The sequence below is a fragment of the Marmota marmota genome, unplaced genomic scaffold (assembly GCF_001458135.2).
Source record: "Marmota marmota marmota unplaced genomic scaffold, marMar, whole genome shotgun sequence".
In the NCBI taxonomy this organism is placed as follows: Eukaryota; Metazoa; Chordata; class Mammalia; order Rodentia; family Sciuridae; genus Marmota; species Marmota marmota.
In genome coordinates this window covers 8,658,478-8,678,335 of record NW_025999944.1, presented here as the reverse complement: position 1 = coordinate 8,678,335, position 19,858 = coordinate 8,658,478, and the positions used below count along the sequence as shown (strand labels likewise).

Sequence of the window (19,858 nt, the reverse complement as noted above, 5' to 3'; positions counted from 1 at the left end):
GACGTTCTGATTTTTTATTATTTCAGCATTGTTGCTATGGCATCGCAATGCCATTCCTAGGAGAAGTTCAAGATACAACCCTTATCTGCTGCTGTCAGTTTCATGGACTCTGACTCCCTTGATATTTCACCCATTTTCTAAGCAGGTATCTACCGAAGACAGAATCCTGAGCTCTTGAGCCCAGAACCAGTCTAGCATTTCTGAAGTTTTTAGGAGCCTTAAATGAGATATCATATGCAATATGTTTTCTTTCTGATGTGAAGAAAAAAAATACCCAGCAAGGCCGACTCTCAGTCCTTACCTCTCCCAATCTTCAAGGCATCCTCGGCCTCCATCCCCCTCCAGAAGGCTGGCAGCCTGACCCCCCAGCCCTCATCACACACAACCTCTGCAAGCAGCGGGCAGTCAGGTTCAAGTTCCTTTCTGTCTGTCTCATCACCCCCCCCCCAGTAAGTAGAGTGGGAGATCCCTGTGAGAGGAGTAGGATTTTTATCTCTGTGCAATGTGAGTCTAACAAAAGGCAGGGCAAAGACCGAAAATGCATGATCCCTTTGTTTAATTCTTGGCTCCAAGTAGAGGCCTTTTTGTAATTGGGGGCATGATTTTGCCATTTTTCTGGCCCGAGGGGGTACCTTCTTCCAATTTGCACTCAGCTTCCCGCTTCTCAGTGGTGCCCAGGGAAGGAAGACCCTCCTGTGCTTCTTGCAGTATGGGCAGCTCTGGGAACATTAGAGGTGCTGGATAGATGTTTGAAGGTAGATTCCATTGGTCCTGAGTCTGGATTTTAGGTTTTTCTTGGTGTCAGGAAAAACCAATGATGTCATAGGCCAGAACCTTAAAACTGACAGACAGGAAGCAGAGCCCAAATCTTCAACAGGTCTTCAGATTCAGAATCTCAGTCTTCAGCACAGCTTCCTTTGGGGGAATCGCTAGAAATGATAAAAATCTTCAACTGAATGTCTTCAGCTTTACCTCCTGCAGGTAGAAGGGTCCTGTCAACATTAATCCTCAAACGGCCATGGTCAGTGCCCCCACCACTCCATCTTAGTGCCCCTGAAAGTCTTCCCTATAGTGTCTGAGAATTCCTAGAGGCACCATTCATGGACACAGGAGCAGTTTCAGGCCTGAAGGAGGTGACAGCTGGAGAGCCTCTGTCCTGACTGTGCTGGCTCAATGCCCCCATAGAACTGACAGGGGACACCTGCTCTGCCTGGTCTCTGTCCATAGCATCCACAGGGAGCTCCCAGAGTGCCAAGGCAAACTCTGCTCTGAATGAGCAGGTGGATAGGTGGCTGGCATCTCATACTGGGACCCTAGACTCCTAAGCAGAACCATTTAGACCTAGATAGACAAAGACCAGCTTCTGGAGCAGCTGCGCCCTCCTCCCCTGCTGGAACTCACGTGGAGAAATGCTACTTGTCTCCACCATCCTCCTCACCATGGCTGCCTGGCTCTTTTGGTCCCATGCCCAGCCACAACAGCAAGATCAGATGCAGAGGAGTGAACCTCCTGGGATCTAAAAGAGGAAAAAAGAAAAAAATCAGTCATTTATAAAAGCCCTAGTGCAGAACTGGTATGTAAATGGCAGCCCTGATCCTCATCTCACCTGCTGTGCAAACCGCCAATGAACAAGCTCAGCCAGGGCACGTGGCTGCATTTAACTTGTTTAGCCTTTACACCCAGAAACTCATTCACACCCACAGTCTCCATTGATCTTTATAAGACCTTTGTGTTGCGCTTGGTGTTTTTATTCTATGTGCATTGATCAGAGCATAGAAGACAATATCAAATTAAGGAGGCTTGAGCTTCAGGCGCAGAGGAAAAGTTCTCAGAAGGGAGCTGGCGTATCTAAAGCTTATGCAGAAATATTAGCAAGGAAACAAAAGGTTGGGCTCTGGGCCTGACACATGTGTGTGCCCGTGTGCACAGGGAAGCGTGCGTGTGTGCGCCTGTGTGTATTGTTTGTGTGTGGGCATTTCTGTGAGTGCATGTGTGTATGTGTGTGCCCATATATGTGTGCTTGCATGTGAGCATATGACTGAGATATGCATGTTGATTCATGTGTGGGAGGATGCACGAAGGTGTGTACATGTGCTTGTGTGTATGTGTAGGTGGTAAACACATATGTGCGTGCATGCATTTGTGTGTATGTGTGTGTGTGTGTGCATGGGGGCACACGTGTGTGCGTGTGAATGCATGTACAAGCCAGGCACTGAGAACTGGCTGGAATGCTGCTGTGAGGGCCCAGGCTGGTAAGGGACAAGGTAAACTGCAAAGCATCCAAGGCTGAGAGTGGTTTCATTGTCTCGTATCATTACAAGGGCCCTCAAAAGCTCCTGGGCACTGTGCCACCCATCCTCTGGCCAGGGGACAAGCCATCCTGGCATGGTTTACCCACCTCCTGACGAAGGTGCCAGGCACCATTTCTTCACTGACCATCTTCCCCGCTTCTGTCTGAGAGGGGCCAGATGGAGGAGGTGAGCGGACAGGCAGCCTTTCCCTGGGCGCCCCTCCAGGCTGTCAGCTTTTGGTGATTGGCGCTTGGACAGCAGTTGTGCTAAGATAATGTCATGTGCTAGGACCGGATGCTAAACATGAAGAACTGTGGGGGAGGGGTCCTGGTAGGGTCTGGGCCCTAGTCTGGGGAGCAGTGCTGGCTACCATGTGAATTTGGGGAAAGGGGCTGGGAGGGGCCATCTCTGAGTGACAGGCCAGTAGAAAGAATGACAGCAGCTCCTGAGCCACCCTGGTCAGACACCCTCCCACATCATTCCAAGGAGGGGCAGAACCTTCCTACCTGGATTATTAACCTTCTGGACCATCCTTGAGGATGCCAAGAGCAAGACGTGGCGTGAGTGACGGGAAAGGAAAGAAGTGAGGACATAAGAGTGAAGCTCGGGCAGAAGGAGCCGCCTCCCACCCTCCAGGCCCAGCTCAGGGTCTGGTGCGCACTAGGCCCTGACAGAGGCCTGGATGAGAGGCTGTAAGTGGGGGCATCTGGGGAACTGGAGGACTCAGGAAGCGAGGCATAAAGAGAGGAAGACAGAGCAGAGTGGGGAGAAGGAACAGGCCCCAAAAGCCCAAGGAGAAGAAGGAAGGTAGGAGGAAAAGTGAGTGAGAACATCCCACGCTGGCGAGCAGCCTTCAGAGGGAGGTGAAGGAGCAGAGGGGGCCGCAGCCAGGGAGCCGATGAACAAGGCGAGAACGCGTGGAATCCTGGAATCCCGACCACGCCCTGAGTGGCTGCCGTGGTCCACTCACGCCCAGCCTGTTTCCTCAGCCATCCAGGGGGACAAAAGAACCTGGCGTCCAGAGCTGCTGTGTGGATGCTGGGAAGTAACGGCTCCCCCAGAGACGCAGGGAGCAGGGAAGCCGCAGCTCTGTCACTGCATTGGGTGTCTAGTGCCGTGTGACAAATGCCACGCACCTGGGGATGAAAACAGCCCATGTTTATTAGCTCACGGTGTCTGTGGGCCAGAAGTCCAGGCATGACTTTGCCGTGTGCCCTGCTCAGTGTCTCACCAGCTGGAGTCACGGCGTCCACTAGGGTCTCTACCTCATCCAGAGCTCAGGGTCCTCTCCCAAGCTCCAGACGTGCTGGCAGGACTTAGTGACTGGTAGTTGTAGGACCAACACCCTCAGCTCCTAAAGGTCACCCCACTTTCCTCTCATGTGGTCTTTCCCACACATGGCGCCTCTCCAGACTCCCGAGTCTTATGTAACAGCATGATCCCGGAGGAAGCAAGTCGGAAGTTCCCCTGTGCTCAAGGAGAGAGGATTCCACAATGGTATGGTCGTCACCTGTCACCCTAGAAGGTGTGGCTGAGAAAATCAATCTCCTTGGTCTTTATTTTCCTTCTCTGTAAGATGATGATTTACAACAGCATCTACCTTACAATAATGGCGATGGTTAGTAATTCATTATTTGTAAAGCATTTAAAATAATGCTGGGGTGTCTACTGTATGTGTTTCCTAATTTTTTTTTTTAAATAAATTACTGAATTGATGACAAATGTCTGCCATGCCGCAAGCACTGAATGAGGGGGCATCTGCGGCAGGTCAGCTGCCCGGTGCTAAAGATCTAGTGCCCTTGGACACCTAGCACGCTTCCCCAGGTGGTACCTGCTCCTCAGGGAGCAGGGAGATGGAGGATTGGGGTGAGGCCTCTGGAATTTGGGGTGAAGCTTTCTACAGGTATTAGGGAACATTCCATCCCTCTTTCCTGAGCGTCTGACCTATTTTCACACCCAAGGCCTGGCCACTCGCTGCCCATGTGCCCTGCAGCTCCATGAACACCGGCTTCTCCCCAGCTCCCTTTTACTGAGGAAGATGGGTGTGGGGTCTCAGGAGCCAGAGCCCTGGCCTCTGAGTCCCTCCATCCGTCCTGCAGAAACCTGAGACGACAGCCTCCCCCACCCCGCCTGTCCTTTCTAATCTAATTTATGCATAGCTTTTCTCTTATTTGCAAAACAGAAGAAACCCTTAAAACTAAGAGGCTGTTTTCCATTTCTGAGGTGGGCTCCGCTGGCTGTCACGAACACTCACACGCATATATTTGAACAAGTTTGATTCAGTGTAGCTGACACAAAAACCACTTAGTCGTTTCTCCTGCATCATCCTAAGTTAATACTCCTGACAGGCTGCAGGAGGCTTTTCAGCAATTTTTCTATTTCAGCTTTTTTCCCTCTGCTTCCCGCCACCTCCCCACTTCCCCCATCCCCTGCGATAAAATTTGCTTTTCGCTCAAAAGCTGACCAAACCTTTGCAATTTGTATCCATCGCATCTTAAGACGGAATTGAAAGGCTAGCAGCGGCTCTAACTGGGAAAGGGGCAGCCGAGGCGTGCAGGGATGGATTCTGTTTGTGCTCCGTGTGGGGGGATTTCACTGTGCAGGAAAGATAAGAGATGCGCTTGCTTAGGTCCCTTCATCTGGGAGCCCGGATACTGAGGGGGCGCCGAGGGCCTGGGCAGCTCAGCTCACCTGCTCAGCGGCTGCCGGCACTGCTGTGGCCTTTGTGTCCTGCAGTGGGCACCTGGGTGATTTCCAGAGCCCCAGGCTGCATCTCAGATGTGATCTCAGCCCCTGAAGGGGAGCTGCTGGATTGTGCTAAACAAGGACATGTGTTCTGTCTCCTGCTCCTTCTCCCCATCCCTGGGTCTCTGCCTCTGTCTCTATTCCTATTTGCTCTGTTTGTCCCTGCCTCTCTCTGTGTCTATTGCTGTGTCTTTTTATCTGTCTCTCATGTGTGTGTGGTGTGGTGGTGGTGGGGGGACACATCCAGGAATCCGAGGTCAGTATGTAACTTCCCCTGAACCCCCCCTTCTCTTTGCAGGACCCCCCCCCCAAACCACCCACCCACTCTTTCTCATTTCTCAGTCATCAAGCTGCTCTTGGGAAGAGTTTTCAGCTGCATCTTGCAAGGGAGGAAGTGTTTTGCAGGTCCACCCCCAGGAACTCGGCTTTCCCCCTGAAGAACAGCCTGGTGGAGGGGGGGTACTGCAGCTGGCCCCCTAGTCCTGTTCTGCCCGGACTCCAGCTGTGGCTGAAGGCTGGCTGCTGACTTCTCAGTTCCTCAGCAGGGAAGCTGCTTGGCCAAGGCCCACGGCTTTCCAGGGCTGGACGGCCAGCAGGGGGCAAGCTGGCCTTGCAGCTGGCAGCCGGAGCGCCTGAGACAGGCAGCCAGAGGGGTGGGGGAGTGACAGTGGCTAACCTTGTGAGGGGAGGCAGTTACTTAAGGCCCAAACTTCTCTGCTGCTGGCATCATAATTCCTGAGGAGCCCTAAGACTCAGCGTCAGCCAGGAAGAGGGCTGAGCTGCCTGAGAACCATCCCAGGAGAAGCCTCAAGTGAGCCCCCTGCACCTCTGGCTCACAGCCATGTCCAGTGGCAGGAGAGGGACTGGGCTGCTGAGGCCTTCCCCAGAACACGGTGAAGCCTGGAGATGGTGGACACTGGCTGACCCTTCCTGTGAGCTTTGTCTCCTCATCATGGGTGTTGCCAGCACCTCCATTTTGGAGATGAAAACATTTGAGTCTCAGAGAATGATTCATTAATTAACCCGTAAAGCCACGTGCTTTACAGCCCCACATTGCTGCTTCTTTGGGGATCAGAGTGGACAGCATCTTCCTCCGCCTTTCCCTCAGCCTGCTGTCTACCCACCCCTGCTAGCCTGGAGCACTGGCCTTCTCAGAGGACAAACAGGAGGACTGTAAAAGGCTCAAGACCCAAGCATTGAAGGAAGACTTAGAGAAACACAAGAATTTGAAGGAGGAAGGAGGAAGTGTTGGGTATATCTATGATTCAGCTATTATTACTGGGCTGTGTGACCTGGGCCAAGTACTTAGCAGCTCTGTTTCTCTAAGAAATGTCGAGATAGACTAAGGAGTGCTAATCTGGGACCTATGAATGGATCTTGGGGATCCACAGATTCCCTGCAAATCATATGTGAGGATTCATGTGCATTGCGGACATGCGCACTCACCTGGGGAAATAGTTGGTGACTTTTCCATAGGGTTCTCAAAGGGTCTTTGAGCAGACAAGGAGTGAGAATAATTGTGATCAAAGACCGCCAAGTCAGCTTTGACTTGCTGAGACTGATGAGTGACTCCAATAAAGGAAATTCAGGGCCATGGCAGATATCTGAGCGTATCTCAGGTGGATCGTGTGTAGGACCAGCTGTGGAGGAGCCAGGGTCTCAGAGGATCATTATCATCTCTGAGCCTCCGAGCCTCTTAATCTGATGGCAGATGTTCTTATACAGATTTGTGCCCCTAAATTCCCAGGGAAAGTTCTACCACAGAGCTCTCTGGTAAATGGAGACACCCTTTCTCTACTCAGTCCCCAAGGCCACCATTACCAGCTGAATGTCATTTCAACTGCTTGCCAGTCTCACCTGAGCCAAGACAGGCTCTGTGGCTGGAACTCTAAAGATAGCTGGAGGGTCTTCCGTAGAAGTTGCAGAGAGTGGTGAAAAATGAGCCCAGGCCTTCCTGGGGAAGCCAAAAGCTGTGCAGCCCTGGGCAGGGGTAGGGAAATCTTAGTCTTCTATATCCCAATTGGATCTTATTGTCAATATGTCTGTTCTAAGATGGGATCAGGTTAAAATAGCCCTGTGAAGGAAAGGAGGAAGTCGTCATAAATCAAAACCACAGGCAGCGGAAGGGTGGAAGGACTGGGCATGGAAGGAGAAGACCGTGAAACCAGGATGTTAGGTGTTTCCATGTCTGACAGTCTCAGATGCACTTGGCCCTGACTGGCAGAACTACATCCTTCACCCCAGGTTGCACCTCTGGTCCCTGTCAGGAGCCCAGTGATTGAGAGTCACAGCAAGACAGCCCACCTGCTGCTTCCCACTTTCTCCTGCCTCCAGCCTGGCGGAACTGTTTGCTGCTGCTGCCTAGAAACTGCTCAAAGTGAGCTCTGCACAGACCTGCACAGACCAGGTACCAGGCAGCTCTGCCAGGCCGGCCGCAGCCATGTCTGGGCCCAGAGGAACCGCTCCGTGCTACACTGTTTTCATTTATGTAAGCTAATAGGATATCATTTTATAATGACTTGACTCTCTCTCTTACTTTGCAAATATTGGTGGAATATGAAGTTTGCTCAAGTTTCCCTAAATGTGTGCTTGGATCACTTGGGATTTAAATTTTAAATTTTTAATAGGGCTCCAAATCAGTCAGTGACCACCAGCGCAGGGAGTCCCATCTGCCATGGCACGAAGGTTCCTGCTGTTGGCTGAGATTGAGGACAGGAGAATCAGAGATTTGTAGACCCAAACCAAAGCTCAGACAAGAAGAGAGGGTCTGTCTGGCGGGTGTGGTCCAAAGAGATAGACAGGAAGACACAGTGTCTTCCTGTCTATCTCTTTGGCAGGTGGGGAACCTGTGATGGGGTTCTGAGAGTGGGGTATGGGGAGGTGAAGATACAACTAGACGTCACCATTACTCAAAGATGGGTAAAGAAAGCAAGATGGAGATCCACCCCTGAGACAATAGCTGACAGGAAAATGGTGCAGATAAATGTTTCGAGTCAGGTGCACCTGTATACCAATGGGGGTTTGGCCTTAGAAACCACTACAAATCATCTCTGAACCAGGGCAGAAGATCAGAGTAATGTTTGCAGCATGATCACCTTGATACTGAATTCTTGATACTGTCCTTAGGGCAGAATTGGCAAAGAATGCTGGCCGGGGGTTTGGTTATAGGTAAGATAGGGCTTAGGTGGCTTCCAATAATGACCCTGTGGCCTGAGCTTCAGGCAGAGAAGAAAGTAGGGGCAGGAGTGTTGTCTCAGGAAGAAAGCAAAAGAAATACACAATTGTTTATCGTTACATGTCAAGGTAGAATCCACCCTCATGCCAGGGGTCAAGAAACCCAGGAGGTGCCTCTTGCAGAGGGCAGAGAGGTGGCCCTTACAGGCATGATCCTTCGCTGGCTTCTCAGGGAGCTCCCTGACCCATGGTGGGCATGGCTTCCTCATGAAGGGGCTTACCAGGACCATTCGGTTCTGATTTGCAGAAGTGAGTGATGAAAATCTTATGGATGAGCAACTCCTCCTAAACTCTCTAGCCTGATACCTGGACTGTCCTAGTGCCCATTGGTCAAGATCCAAGAATCCTTGTCCTCACCTGGCCACTACATTTCCCTGGCAATAGACAAGGCCTTAAAATCAAAACAGAGTTCAAAGGCTAGACCTCCAATAGCTACCTACAAAATCTTGGAATAATAAGATCATCTGTCTGAGTTTTAGTCATGGGGCCACAAAACCTATTTCACCCAGTTCTGATGAAGATTCAGTTGTAACAGCAGTAGTCTTTACTGAACACTTAGTAGGTTCCAGTCACTTGCTGAGTGCCCTGTGTAAATTAACTCATCTAAATGGATTATAGACTTCTTCTCAGTCCCCTTAGTTTCCTTTTCCTGGATAGGGACATAAATTGGCACCTGGGCTCACCAGGTAATAGCTGTATAATCACAGTTCCTCTGTCATTGAAGAAATGAACAGTCTCTGTATTAGTTTTCTCTTGCTGTGACAAATACCTTAAGTCATAAAATATTTAAAAGAGAGAGGTTTGTTTCACTCACAAGTTTTAGCTGAAAGTCCCAGATCAGGCAGCCCCATTGATTTGGATCTGGTGACGCTCCCTTGGTTGTATCATATCACGGAGGGTGGTGTCATGTCAACAGCTCAAGCAGAGGGAGATGACAGGAAGTCAGGTTTGCTCTTTTATGACAACCCGCTCTCAGGAGAACTCACCCCATGAGACCAACATGGGTCTCTTCCGAGGTCAATGCACCAAACCATCTCCCTCGGGGCTCACTTCTCAAAACTCCAGAGCTCTAACAGCATGTTCAAGAGCTGGCCTCCAACACACGCATCTTTGTAGGACACACTCAAATTATAGCTAAACCACAGCAATCTGTAACAGGTCGGCCTCTCGGGCTCTGTTCAGAGAGGCCAGGTGTGCTGGTCAGGCAGGGCAGTTCTCATTCTGGGATTCATAACTCATCTGTGCTGTATCATGCCCTCAAAGTGGACCTAATCCCAGATCCTACCACACAAAGACCCCTGGGCTCTGTCTCTGTGTCCTCATTCCTGGCACCCACCAAGCTGCAGGGATAAGTTTACATGGGTTCTCTCCCTCTCCATTCTCCATTCCTCAGTCTGGGAACCCTTCCCTTTTTCTATCTGGAAGTCTCCCTTGACAGTCAGGCCTTTCTTATATCATGTGCCCTCCGCACCTGCCTGGAACCCAGTTAACTCCGTCCTCCCCAGCCTGCTCCCATTTTAAACTTACAGGTTAGTGCTTATTCAGTTTGGTCTCAGCCACTTGTGGATGAGTCTGCCTCCCAGACAGAAGTAGTGATGTATGTATGATGTGATTCTCCCCTGTGAGAAGAACCTACCAGAGGATACAATAAACATTCTGCAGTTAATGGAGTTGAGATTGATCTACATTTTTTTCTAACATGGGATAGAACCATGAAACTGAAAAATGATAAACTTCGTGAGGCCCCAGCTGGAGGGACAGGGACCTGGAGGTCCTCGGCATTTTCACTGAGGCCCGATAGCCTTGCAAGGGCACAGCCCCCACTGGGAACAAGGCAAAAGCTGTCTTTCCTTAATGGCTAAGTAAAACTCTCTAGCCTGATACCTGGACTGTCCTAGTGCCCATTGGTCAAGATCCAAGAGATGGATCTTGGTAAGATGGCACCAGTAAAGGCTTCCTTGTAGTCCGGCTGATGATGGCTTTGGACAAACATTGAAGTGGGCCCATTATTTGGAGTCTGCACTTTCCTTTCGGGATCCATGTTTCTGACTCCAGGACCCCAGGCCACGCCCTGATTTCCAAGCACCCTGACTTGCTGTCTGCTCTGACTCTGTGACCTCCTGAAGACTTAGTCGTCCTGAGTTGCAGCTCCCACGATGCAACTATTTTGTGCAGACCTGGATCTGATGAATAAGGTGGTATTGACTGTCCTTAGGGGTTGCTCCTGTGCATGGGGATATGCAGGAAAGCCTTGGTGGACCTCAGCTCCTGCCCACCATGTCCCTACCTCCATGCTCTCCTCCAGAGGTCACAGAAACTTCTAGATTGTAGGAACAAGAGAAAACAGTGCTCCATTGGGGTGACAGAGCCTCCCCTTATTCAGATCAGAGCTGGGCCCCCTGACTCTGACACACACTGCTCTGTCCCCCCAGGGTTCCAGCAATTACCTGGCTCTGAGCTAGATGCTCTCTGACAGGATACTCCCCCCCTAGCTGCCACCTGGCCTTTCCCATGGTTTGGGCAGCACTGCCATTTTACTTGTTTCTTCTAGAATAGAGGAAGTTTGCCTCTGAAGCCCAGCCCATCCCATTCTCGCACAGTGAAGTCTGAACACGACCCCCTAGGTGAACAGACTGGCCGCTGTGCAAACTGAGCAAGCCCTTCCCATCCTCCCCCCAGGCTGCTGCCCCCAAGCCTCTGCTATAGGGACATTCTGAGCCATACGGACCTTCAGTCCCTATAACCCAAGGGAGAGAGTAGGGTGGACATGTCTCATCTGAGACAGGATCAGGGTTGGGGGACACAAGAAGACTCCCTGAAAAGGAACAGGGTGCTAAGGAAAGGCTAATGTACAAAAACCAGGGGGACAGCTATGAAGATGGCAAGCTGCACCACTCACAGCTGCCTGGCACTGACTGGGCATGTGCAGACTCTTAGGAGCAACGCCAGGGCCATCCTGAAGGCCCAGGCTCTTCCTCCCTTCCCCCTGCCCCGCCCCCTTCCTCTCTGCAGCTCATTTCCTCCAGCGACCTCTCATTTCCCCATGTTGGCTCAGTCTCAGACGGAGACCCTGTTCAATATTTGTCTCCCCATCTCCACTATTTGCTCTCATTTCCATATGCTTAACATACATATTAGCTGCCTCCCTCCTGGCCCCACAGCTGTCCCTGCCTCATGCAGCCTCAGCCTGGGTCCCAGGGCTCTTGGACACTCGGGTCTTCTGCCCCTCTCTCACCCCACCAAGATGACGTTGGGGAGCTGTGCAGCCTGTCTCTGGGTGTGTCCTGCCCCCACCCCACAATCAAAGGCCTCAATCTGGTCCCCAAGGCCCAGATCCCTCCCCTATGCTTGGTTTCCCCCTTGGTTGTCCTTTCTTCCTTGGAGCAACACAACACCAATGCTCCTCAACTTACACCATGAACTGAACATACGATAAGTCAAAAATGTATTTAGCACGCCTGACCTACTGAACTAATAGCTTCGCCCAGTCTGCCTTAGACGTGCACAGAATACTAGCATTTGCCTACCGGTGGGCACCCTGAGAGATGATCACACTGCAGGTTGCCAGCCCAGGAAAAGATCAAAATGCGAAATTTGATGTACAGTTTCTACTGAATGTCTTGTAAAATAAAAATAAAAAAATCAGCACTTGAATCAGTATTAAGTTGGGGACGGCCTGTATTGGGGAGTATTCTAGCATGATCATTTCTCACTTAATGAGAAGTCAGGGTGAGGACATAAAGGTTCTAGAGCTGGACTCTGAAGCCTGTTCTGGTGGCCCCTTTCCTGACTGTAGTTGTTGTACTCTGCTGAGCTTATTCTATCCCACAGTCCACCTCAGCCAGTTGCTGTCCTCATGGGAGTCCAGAACCGCTGGCTCTGAGATGAACCTTAGATGCAACCAGCCCAACCACTGAACCATGGCTGGAGTTCTCTGTCAGTTACCCCTCAGCACCCCCAAGCTCCTCCCGTGTACCAGGACTTAGACCAATTTTGGGGAATGCAGGATGACTGAGGGATGGGCCCTCTGGAAGGAGCTCACCAGGAGGGTGAGTAGTAGGGACACCTACCCATAATGCACCGAGACAAGTTGAAGACAGAGCTGTGAGAGGCTATCAGAAGAGGACCCTAACTCAGCCGATGGCACCAGTAAAGGGTTCCTGTAGTCCTTTAATCATTGATTACTCCAAGTCAGGGGGGGTCTCGGTATCTCCCCAAATCACCTTATTTTCTCTCTGAGTTCTTCACACACATACTTCTTTCTGTGTGTCTCTTTGTTCTGTTTTGTGCTGCTCGGACAATACTGGCAACTGGGAAGCTTACAAAGAGCAGGCATTTATTTGGCCCATGGTTCTGGAGGCTGGGAAATCTCCTATCAAAGTGACAGCATGTGAGGTGGACCTCCATACTGGGACATCCCATGATGGAAAGTTCAGGGGGAGCAAGCACACCCCCGGGATGAACAGGAGTGTGCTGCTTTTACAACGGCCAGTCCTGTCCTAACAACATTAATTCATTCAAGAGGCAGAGCCCACATGACCCAGTCACCACTCATGAAGCTCAACTGCCCCACACCAGCATTGCAGATTGAGAATCCCACTGATGGACTTTGGAGAACACAGTCCAACCATGGCATTATCTTTACCTTGTGATTAGACATTGTAAAACGTAGTAAAAAGCTATATTAAGTTTCTTCTCCTTCAATGAGCAACATCTCTCTTACTCAATGTTTTCCCAGTTATAGAAAGAAGATCTAGTACAGTGATTTCTAGAATCCAAAATTCCAAAATTGGCTGTCAGAGAGGCCTTTCCCTCCATCCTCACTGTCACTTTCTAAAGTTGACTCTTGTCACCTTCACCTTGCTCTTCAATAATCTAAGATTTCTCCTCTACTGAGTCCACTCCCATGTTTCTTCAGTCAACTTCCTTAAAATTCTGCAAATCATGTCACCCTGCCATCCAGGATAAAACCCCACGTAGTTTGGATTCAAATGCATTTGAGGTCTTTATAATCTGGCCCCAGTGTGCACTGTTCTTCCTGCCTTCTGCCACCAGGCACAGTTTCTACCATATGCCCTGCTCACAGTGCCCCAGACGTGACAGTCCATTCCAAAGCTCTTTGTCTTGAGTGTACTTTCCTCAGCTGAAGTGCTGCTCCCCACCCTCACCAACCAGCACACTTCTCTCTATTCAAAGCTTCGTTAAAGCCCAGATATGATAAGCAGATTCCCTCTCAGTTCTCCTGAGGTACGTTGTTCATAATTCTGCAATAGTGGAGGAAGCCATCCACCAAGTGGGTCCTCAGTCTTTGTCTAGTTCTGCCCACACTGATTAAAGCTGACCTGTGGAGTCGACAAGATGCCAGTGTGAAAGTGTATGACATCTAAGACTAAGTTATAAAAGATAGTACAGTTTCCAGCTCACTTGGAGAAGCCACAGCCCTGTCCTAAGACCCACAGACAGCCTGGGAAAGACAATCCAGGGAAAATGCTAAGGCCTTCTCCAACAACCCCAGCAACTTAGCAGCCTACACATGAGCCATTTTCTCCAGTGAATCCTCCAGCCATGGCCAAATCTTTGGATGACAGTAACCATGGCCAACATCTTGATACAACCCATGTGAGACCCTGTGCCAGGACCACCCAGATAAGGCTCCTATTCCTTCACAGAGAGGTGAGAGATAATAAAAGTTCATTGGTGTTTAAAACACTCAGTTTTCAAAAAACCAAATAACTCAATAAATGGGCAAAGGAACTGAACAGACACTTCACAGAAGAAGAAATATGATTGGTCAACAAATATATGAAAAAATGTAAAACATCTCTAGCAATTAGAGAATGGAAATTAAAACTATGCTGAGATTTCATCTTACTCCAGTCAGAATGGCAATTATAAAGAATACAAGTAACAATAAATGTTGGGGAGGATGTGGAGAAAAAGGTACACTCATACATTGCTTGTGGGACTACAAATTGGTATAACCAATCTGGAAAGCAGTAAAGAGATTCTTCAGAAACCTTGGAATGGAACCACCATTTGGCCCAGCTATCTCACTCCTTGGTCTATACCCAAAGGACTTAAAATCAACATATTATAGTGATGTGGCCACAGCAATGATTATAGTAACTCAATTCACAATAGTTAAGCTATGGAACCAACCTAGATGCCCTTCAACAGATGGACGGAGAAAGAAAACATGGTTCATACACACAACAGAATATTACTCAGCCATAAAGAAGAATGAAATGACAGCATTTGCCGGTAAACGGATGGAACTGGAGACTATTAAGCCAATCCCCCAAATCCAAAGGCATAATGTTCTCTCTGATATGTGAATGCTAACACACAATAAGGGGTAAGGAAAGGATAGAAATACTTCAGATCAGACAAAAGGGAAAGAAATGAAGGGAGAGGGATGGGAATAGGATAGACAGTAGAATGAATTGGACATTTCCTATGTTCATATAGGAATACACGACCAGTGTCACTCTATATCATGTACAACCACAAGAAAGGGAAGCTATACTCTATGTAAGTATAACATGTCAAAACACATTCTGCTGTCATGTATGACTAAAAAGATCAAATAAAAAATTTTTTAAAATGTTCAGTTTGGGGGGCACTTTATTACACAGCATTAGGTAACAAATATAAACTTTTCCCCTAATGCACTAAAATATATCTTTACTTAGACTTCTCTATCTGATCTGTCAGTATCTTTGAGAACATAGCCATATGTGCTTCATCTCAGGATCCATGAGTAATTAATTTCTTAAAACCCTGAAGATTGAGTCTATATTTCCCCTTACTCAACAGTGTGATATATTCCTATCCACACTGTCCAAGGTTGGCCTCCTTTTTTTCAAGGTCAGTGAGTTCCCTACCCCAATCTGCATACCCCACAGAGCTATACATCATAATTTCACATTGCAAAAGCCCTTTTACCTGCCCGTTCATTTCAACATTGACTTTCTGAGGTTGGCAGAGCAGGTATGATGAGGCACATTTTACATAAAGCAGGTCAAGTTGCTTGGCCCAGTTTGTCAATGATAGAGACCCAGGGTTCCTTACTGGTAGCCCACTCATGTCCCTCAAACCACCCTGACTCCAACAATTTCCTCAGCTACTTCCCCCTGGCAGCCCACTACTGGAGACTACTAAAGGAGCCCAGACTCCTGTTCCTGCTTGGAAGGTTTTCCTGCCTGGGATCTTCCTCATATTCCAGGCCTGGAAGCCTGGGGCTGTGCCTTTGCCTTGGAATCCTGGCTCCTCATTAACACCAGCCCAGGGTACTCGAGTCCTGTTGGCTGCATACTGCAGGTCTCCTGCAAGCACTGTGCTTCTGTTTGCTCGAAGAGATTATCTGGAAAATGACCTCTTTCCCCAGCCTCCAGAAATAGTTCTTGATGTTATCTTAAAAACAATTTTGAAACCAAAATTTAGAATAAAACTGAGTGCCAGTGAATGTCTCCATGAGTGCTTCCAATGGAAACCAGCGTGGATACCTACAGAGTCACCAGCCCTCTCTTATAGGAGGCATGTGAAGCTGGATGAAAGACCATGGACCAGAGTGTTAGAAAAACTTATTTTTCCAGTCCCATCTCTAGTCACAGGATTAGTGTGACAATACCGGAGGACTATACCTTTCTGGGGCTTGGTTTCTTCATCTATACACAGGAAGTCTTCCAAATTTCCATGTTAACATTGCAAGATGGGAAGTAGGAAAAATAATACTTCTACCTTGCATTTAGTGTGTGCCACACACTGTCTCAGACACTTTGCATCCCCTAAGCCAATCAAGTTTTGCAGCAGTACTGTGAAGAAGGCATTTTCTCCACTTAACTACTAACCCCAAACCTGGGGTACTTCAGCAGACTGTTCACAGCACAGGAAGCAGTAGGAGAGCTGGGAGGCAAAGCCCAGGGTTCTCCACTTCACCAAGATGACAGGTCAGGGAGAAAGTCCTCATACAATTGAAATATCCCTTTAAAAGTAAGATGATGTAAAAACAAGGCCAGGGAACCCAGCATTGAAGATGGGCCCAGTGACACATGGCATGATCCCCAGTTCTCCTCTTCCAGCATCCCAAGGCAGAGACGACATCCAGGAAGCTTCAGGGAGAAAGCCCTGTTCCTGGGCTTCTGCAGGTGAGGGTGAGGAAGGAGGGTGCCTTGCACCCTTCACAGCCTAGCCAAAGTCCTCTCTTACCTGCCGGGCGGCGATCCACCTAAATCCTGCACTGCATACAAAACAGGCAAGATTCATAGCCTCCCTGGGAGGCTACAGATGGCTCATTTCTGCATTCTTCCCATTTCTTAAAAGTACCGTGCATGAATTTTTTAAAGTAAAATTGATTTAAATTGATTCTATTTAAATTTTCTTTTATTTTAAAGGTTTCATAATACCTCTCAGGAGAACTGCAGATTCTATGTGTATGCAAAAACAGGGTCAGGATCCTGTCCTGAACTCATATACAAATCCTCGTAGGTCATGAAGTTTCTTCTTTGCAATTCTAGTATTCTGAATCCTGTCAACTCCTAATGCTCCTCTTGTGAATCTTGTGAATGGCACAGGGACCCCAAACCACAATCACTTCACACCTGGGCCAACCAGAATTTGATGTTTCACTTGCCTGACATTTTTTTTTTCACCCAACCCAGATTTGTAGCTTTTTTGCACTTTTATTTAACTGTCCCTCAGAGAGCAAATCTGTTCTCAACCCAGGCTCTACTCAACTGTCTGATGCCACTGAGCTGTTTCAATGACTCAGTTTCCTCTTGGTATAACTTCCATATGCTCTGCCCACGGCTGTCATGACTATAACACGAAAGGTGCTACACAGTGAATCACACTGTTCTTGGCTCCATGGTCACTGTGCTGAAAGCACTTGGAACTAGACCCTTTTCCATCCCTCAGAAGCTAAGTCTGGGGAGAGAATCAGCTTTTCCTGCCTATTTTACCCTCATGCCCAGGCTCCAGCCCCATGGTTCACCTGGCCAACTCAAGCTCTTTGTAACATGCTCCTCCTACAGATGTCATTTGGTCCAAGAAACGTCTCTGGTTTATCCTAGTCTGTGGGAGGCTGCATAGTAACCTGCCATGGTCAATACCACGTGGAGTAGTTACCTATCTGCCTCCTCCCCCAACCTCTAGGCTCTGTGAAGGCCAAGGTTAGCTTTGCCTTGCTCACCATGATCTGCTCAGAGCCCAACAGAGCATCTGCTACATAGCAGGTCTAGAAAACACACAAGTACACCTGCTTGTCCTGCCACCTGCGCAGGGTTGTTCTAGGGGTGAGGGTGAGTGTTTCAGCAAGCCACCTCATGTCTTTTGGCTGCAATTTCCTCATCTGCCAAAAGCACGGTTTGAACTAGCTGTTCTCTACCATTCTTTCCTGCACAATGATCTATAATTCCGTGATTCTAAATAAAGTAATGCATTGAAAGAACAGGGAAAACGGTAGCACTTCACCCAGCATCAGGATTGTGTTGATCGTTACTATTATTATTCTGCATGGTAGTTTTTTTTTTCTTTTTTTAATTTTTTCTATCATTTCTGAGCTGTGCGTTTGGGCAGAATGGATGCAAACTTCCTCTTACAGCCCAATGACTAGCCTCACCCCAGATGGCCTGCAAGTCCCCAGCAGCAGGACAACCAGGCCCCAGGTCTGCTCTGCCCTTTCCTCTTCCCTCCCAAGGGCCTTGGGAAGTGCCTGGCAATTCCTTCTTTCCTGACATCTGAATGTTGCCCAAGCTGTGTGCATTGGACTCTGCCTTTTCAGACAGTCTGTGATAACTTTACTGAATTTTCTCATCAGGCCCGTTGGTTTTGAGGATCTCTTTCTTTTTTAAAAAAGAAAGAATCAAAAATCAATAATGCGAGGGGAGAAAAAACACACACACACTAAAGGAGAAGACAAATCAGACAGTTGGTGCGCCTGAAGTTTAAATTAGAATACAACGGTTTAATGCTCCCGAAGACCAGGCTGTTGTTTCTTATCAGATTTCCCCTTGAACGGGCAATTGTGAAGCCAGCCTGTCCAGAGGAATGAGTTGTCATTCCGCCAGATGAGCAAACACCATCGATTTTAATGTGTGTGATGGAAACAAACAACGCCGCTCTCCCCCTCCGCACGCCCCCCACCCGACGCCATTCAGTGGAACAGGACGCCCCCATTTTGTTAAGTGTCTAGGCAAAAGCATTAAGCACCGTGGATCCCCATCCCTGTGGGGATCTGGAGAGAAGAGCCAATGTGTCATCTCCCGGAAGTCCACAGAGAGATTTGCAGTGTCCAGGGCAAGCACAGGACAATAAGTGGTGCCAAGAGCAATGGCAGGACCTGCTTGAGGGGCCTTGACATCAATGTCCAGGCTCAGCTGCTCCAAACCACAAGAACTGCCTTCAAGGGTTTGCCTTAGAGCTTTTGCAGTGACCCTCAGAAATAAGAGGCCTAATGAGTTGAGATACCTAGAAAGCAAAAAGCCCGCCCCACAGCCCTAAGAAGATTCCATGGCCTGCTGATGCGAGTGAGGGAAGAGAACACAGGGTTAAGGGGACAATTCTATAAAATGGGGCCACTGTGCTGCCCCCCCCACACACACACACATGCTTTCTTTTCTGAGAAACAATTTTCTGCAGCCCCTCCTGACAAGAGATGTCACATCCTCTGCAAACTATCTGTTGTCTGCAAGGTAAATGCAGGCAGAGAATAGTTGATAAGAGGAAACCAAGTTGCCCTGAAGGGACAGACTTTGGTGACCCTTTTCACTGACCAGATCCCAGAAGAAAAGGAAAATTTCTCCCAACTATAAAACCTGTACAAATGTATGATTAAGAATCCAATTAGAACTGGTTAGCATGGGCCAAGGTGACCTAGAGTTACTGTGGCAGTGGGAAGCTGAAAGTTTGATGTCATCCTGCTGTCAAAAGTCAAGAGATGGGCCTGGGTGGAATTCTCTAGAAACTTCTCTGGGATCCCCATTAAAACTGGAGTACAGAAGAGACACACCATGCCTCTCTTCTCTGAGAGGACCCACTGTTTCACCTGAGAGGTGTCCCCTTTTCCCTTTTCCTATCTCCTCAGTAAACTCATGCCTGTTACCCTAAGTGACGTGTCTGAAATCTTTCTGACTTGATCTTAAGATCAGGGTTTGGAGGTGGCGGGGGGCCAGCCTTCACACTGCCTCAGTTTCCTGAAAGACCCCATCCCCACAACACTATCAGGTCCCCTCCCACATTGTAGGAGTTCCATCTCTTCTGACTTAAATAAATCCTATTCCGTTCACCCTTCCCTTTCATTATTGCCTGTGGATTCTAGCCTTCAGATTTGTGATACAAGAACCCAGAAAGAAATTGGTGAGGCCTGCAGCTTGCACCAACCCCATCTGCCTGCAGACATGGAGAATCTAGTTTTCTCTCAAAACTCCAGTTTTACTACCATCACTAATAATTTCTGTTGGTCAAATACTCAGAGGCATTCTCTTCAAAGACCATAACCTTAAGGCTGTGGCCTTCTGTGCTTACCTGGTTAATTAGTAGGCATCAAGCAAATATTTATACAATTCACTGACAAATGTTCTGCACCCAAA

General features: G+C 48.6%; 1 long non-coding RNA gene across 1 annotated transcript; it reads right to left on the bottom strand.

The window, feature by feature from the left end:
* Window positions 1-464: 464 nt before the first annotated feature.
* Window positions 465-3,411, bottom strand: LOC125616394. The gene is made up of 3 exons (XR_007347031.1): window positions 2,399-3,411; window positions 1,439-1,516; window positions 465-929 (listed from the first exon to the last, which is right to left on the bottom strand). It is a non-coding gene; the product is annotated as an uncharacterized LOC125616394 (long non-coding RNA).
* Window positions 3,412-19,858: the final 16,447 nt, after the last annotated feature.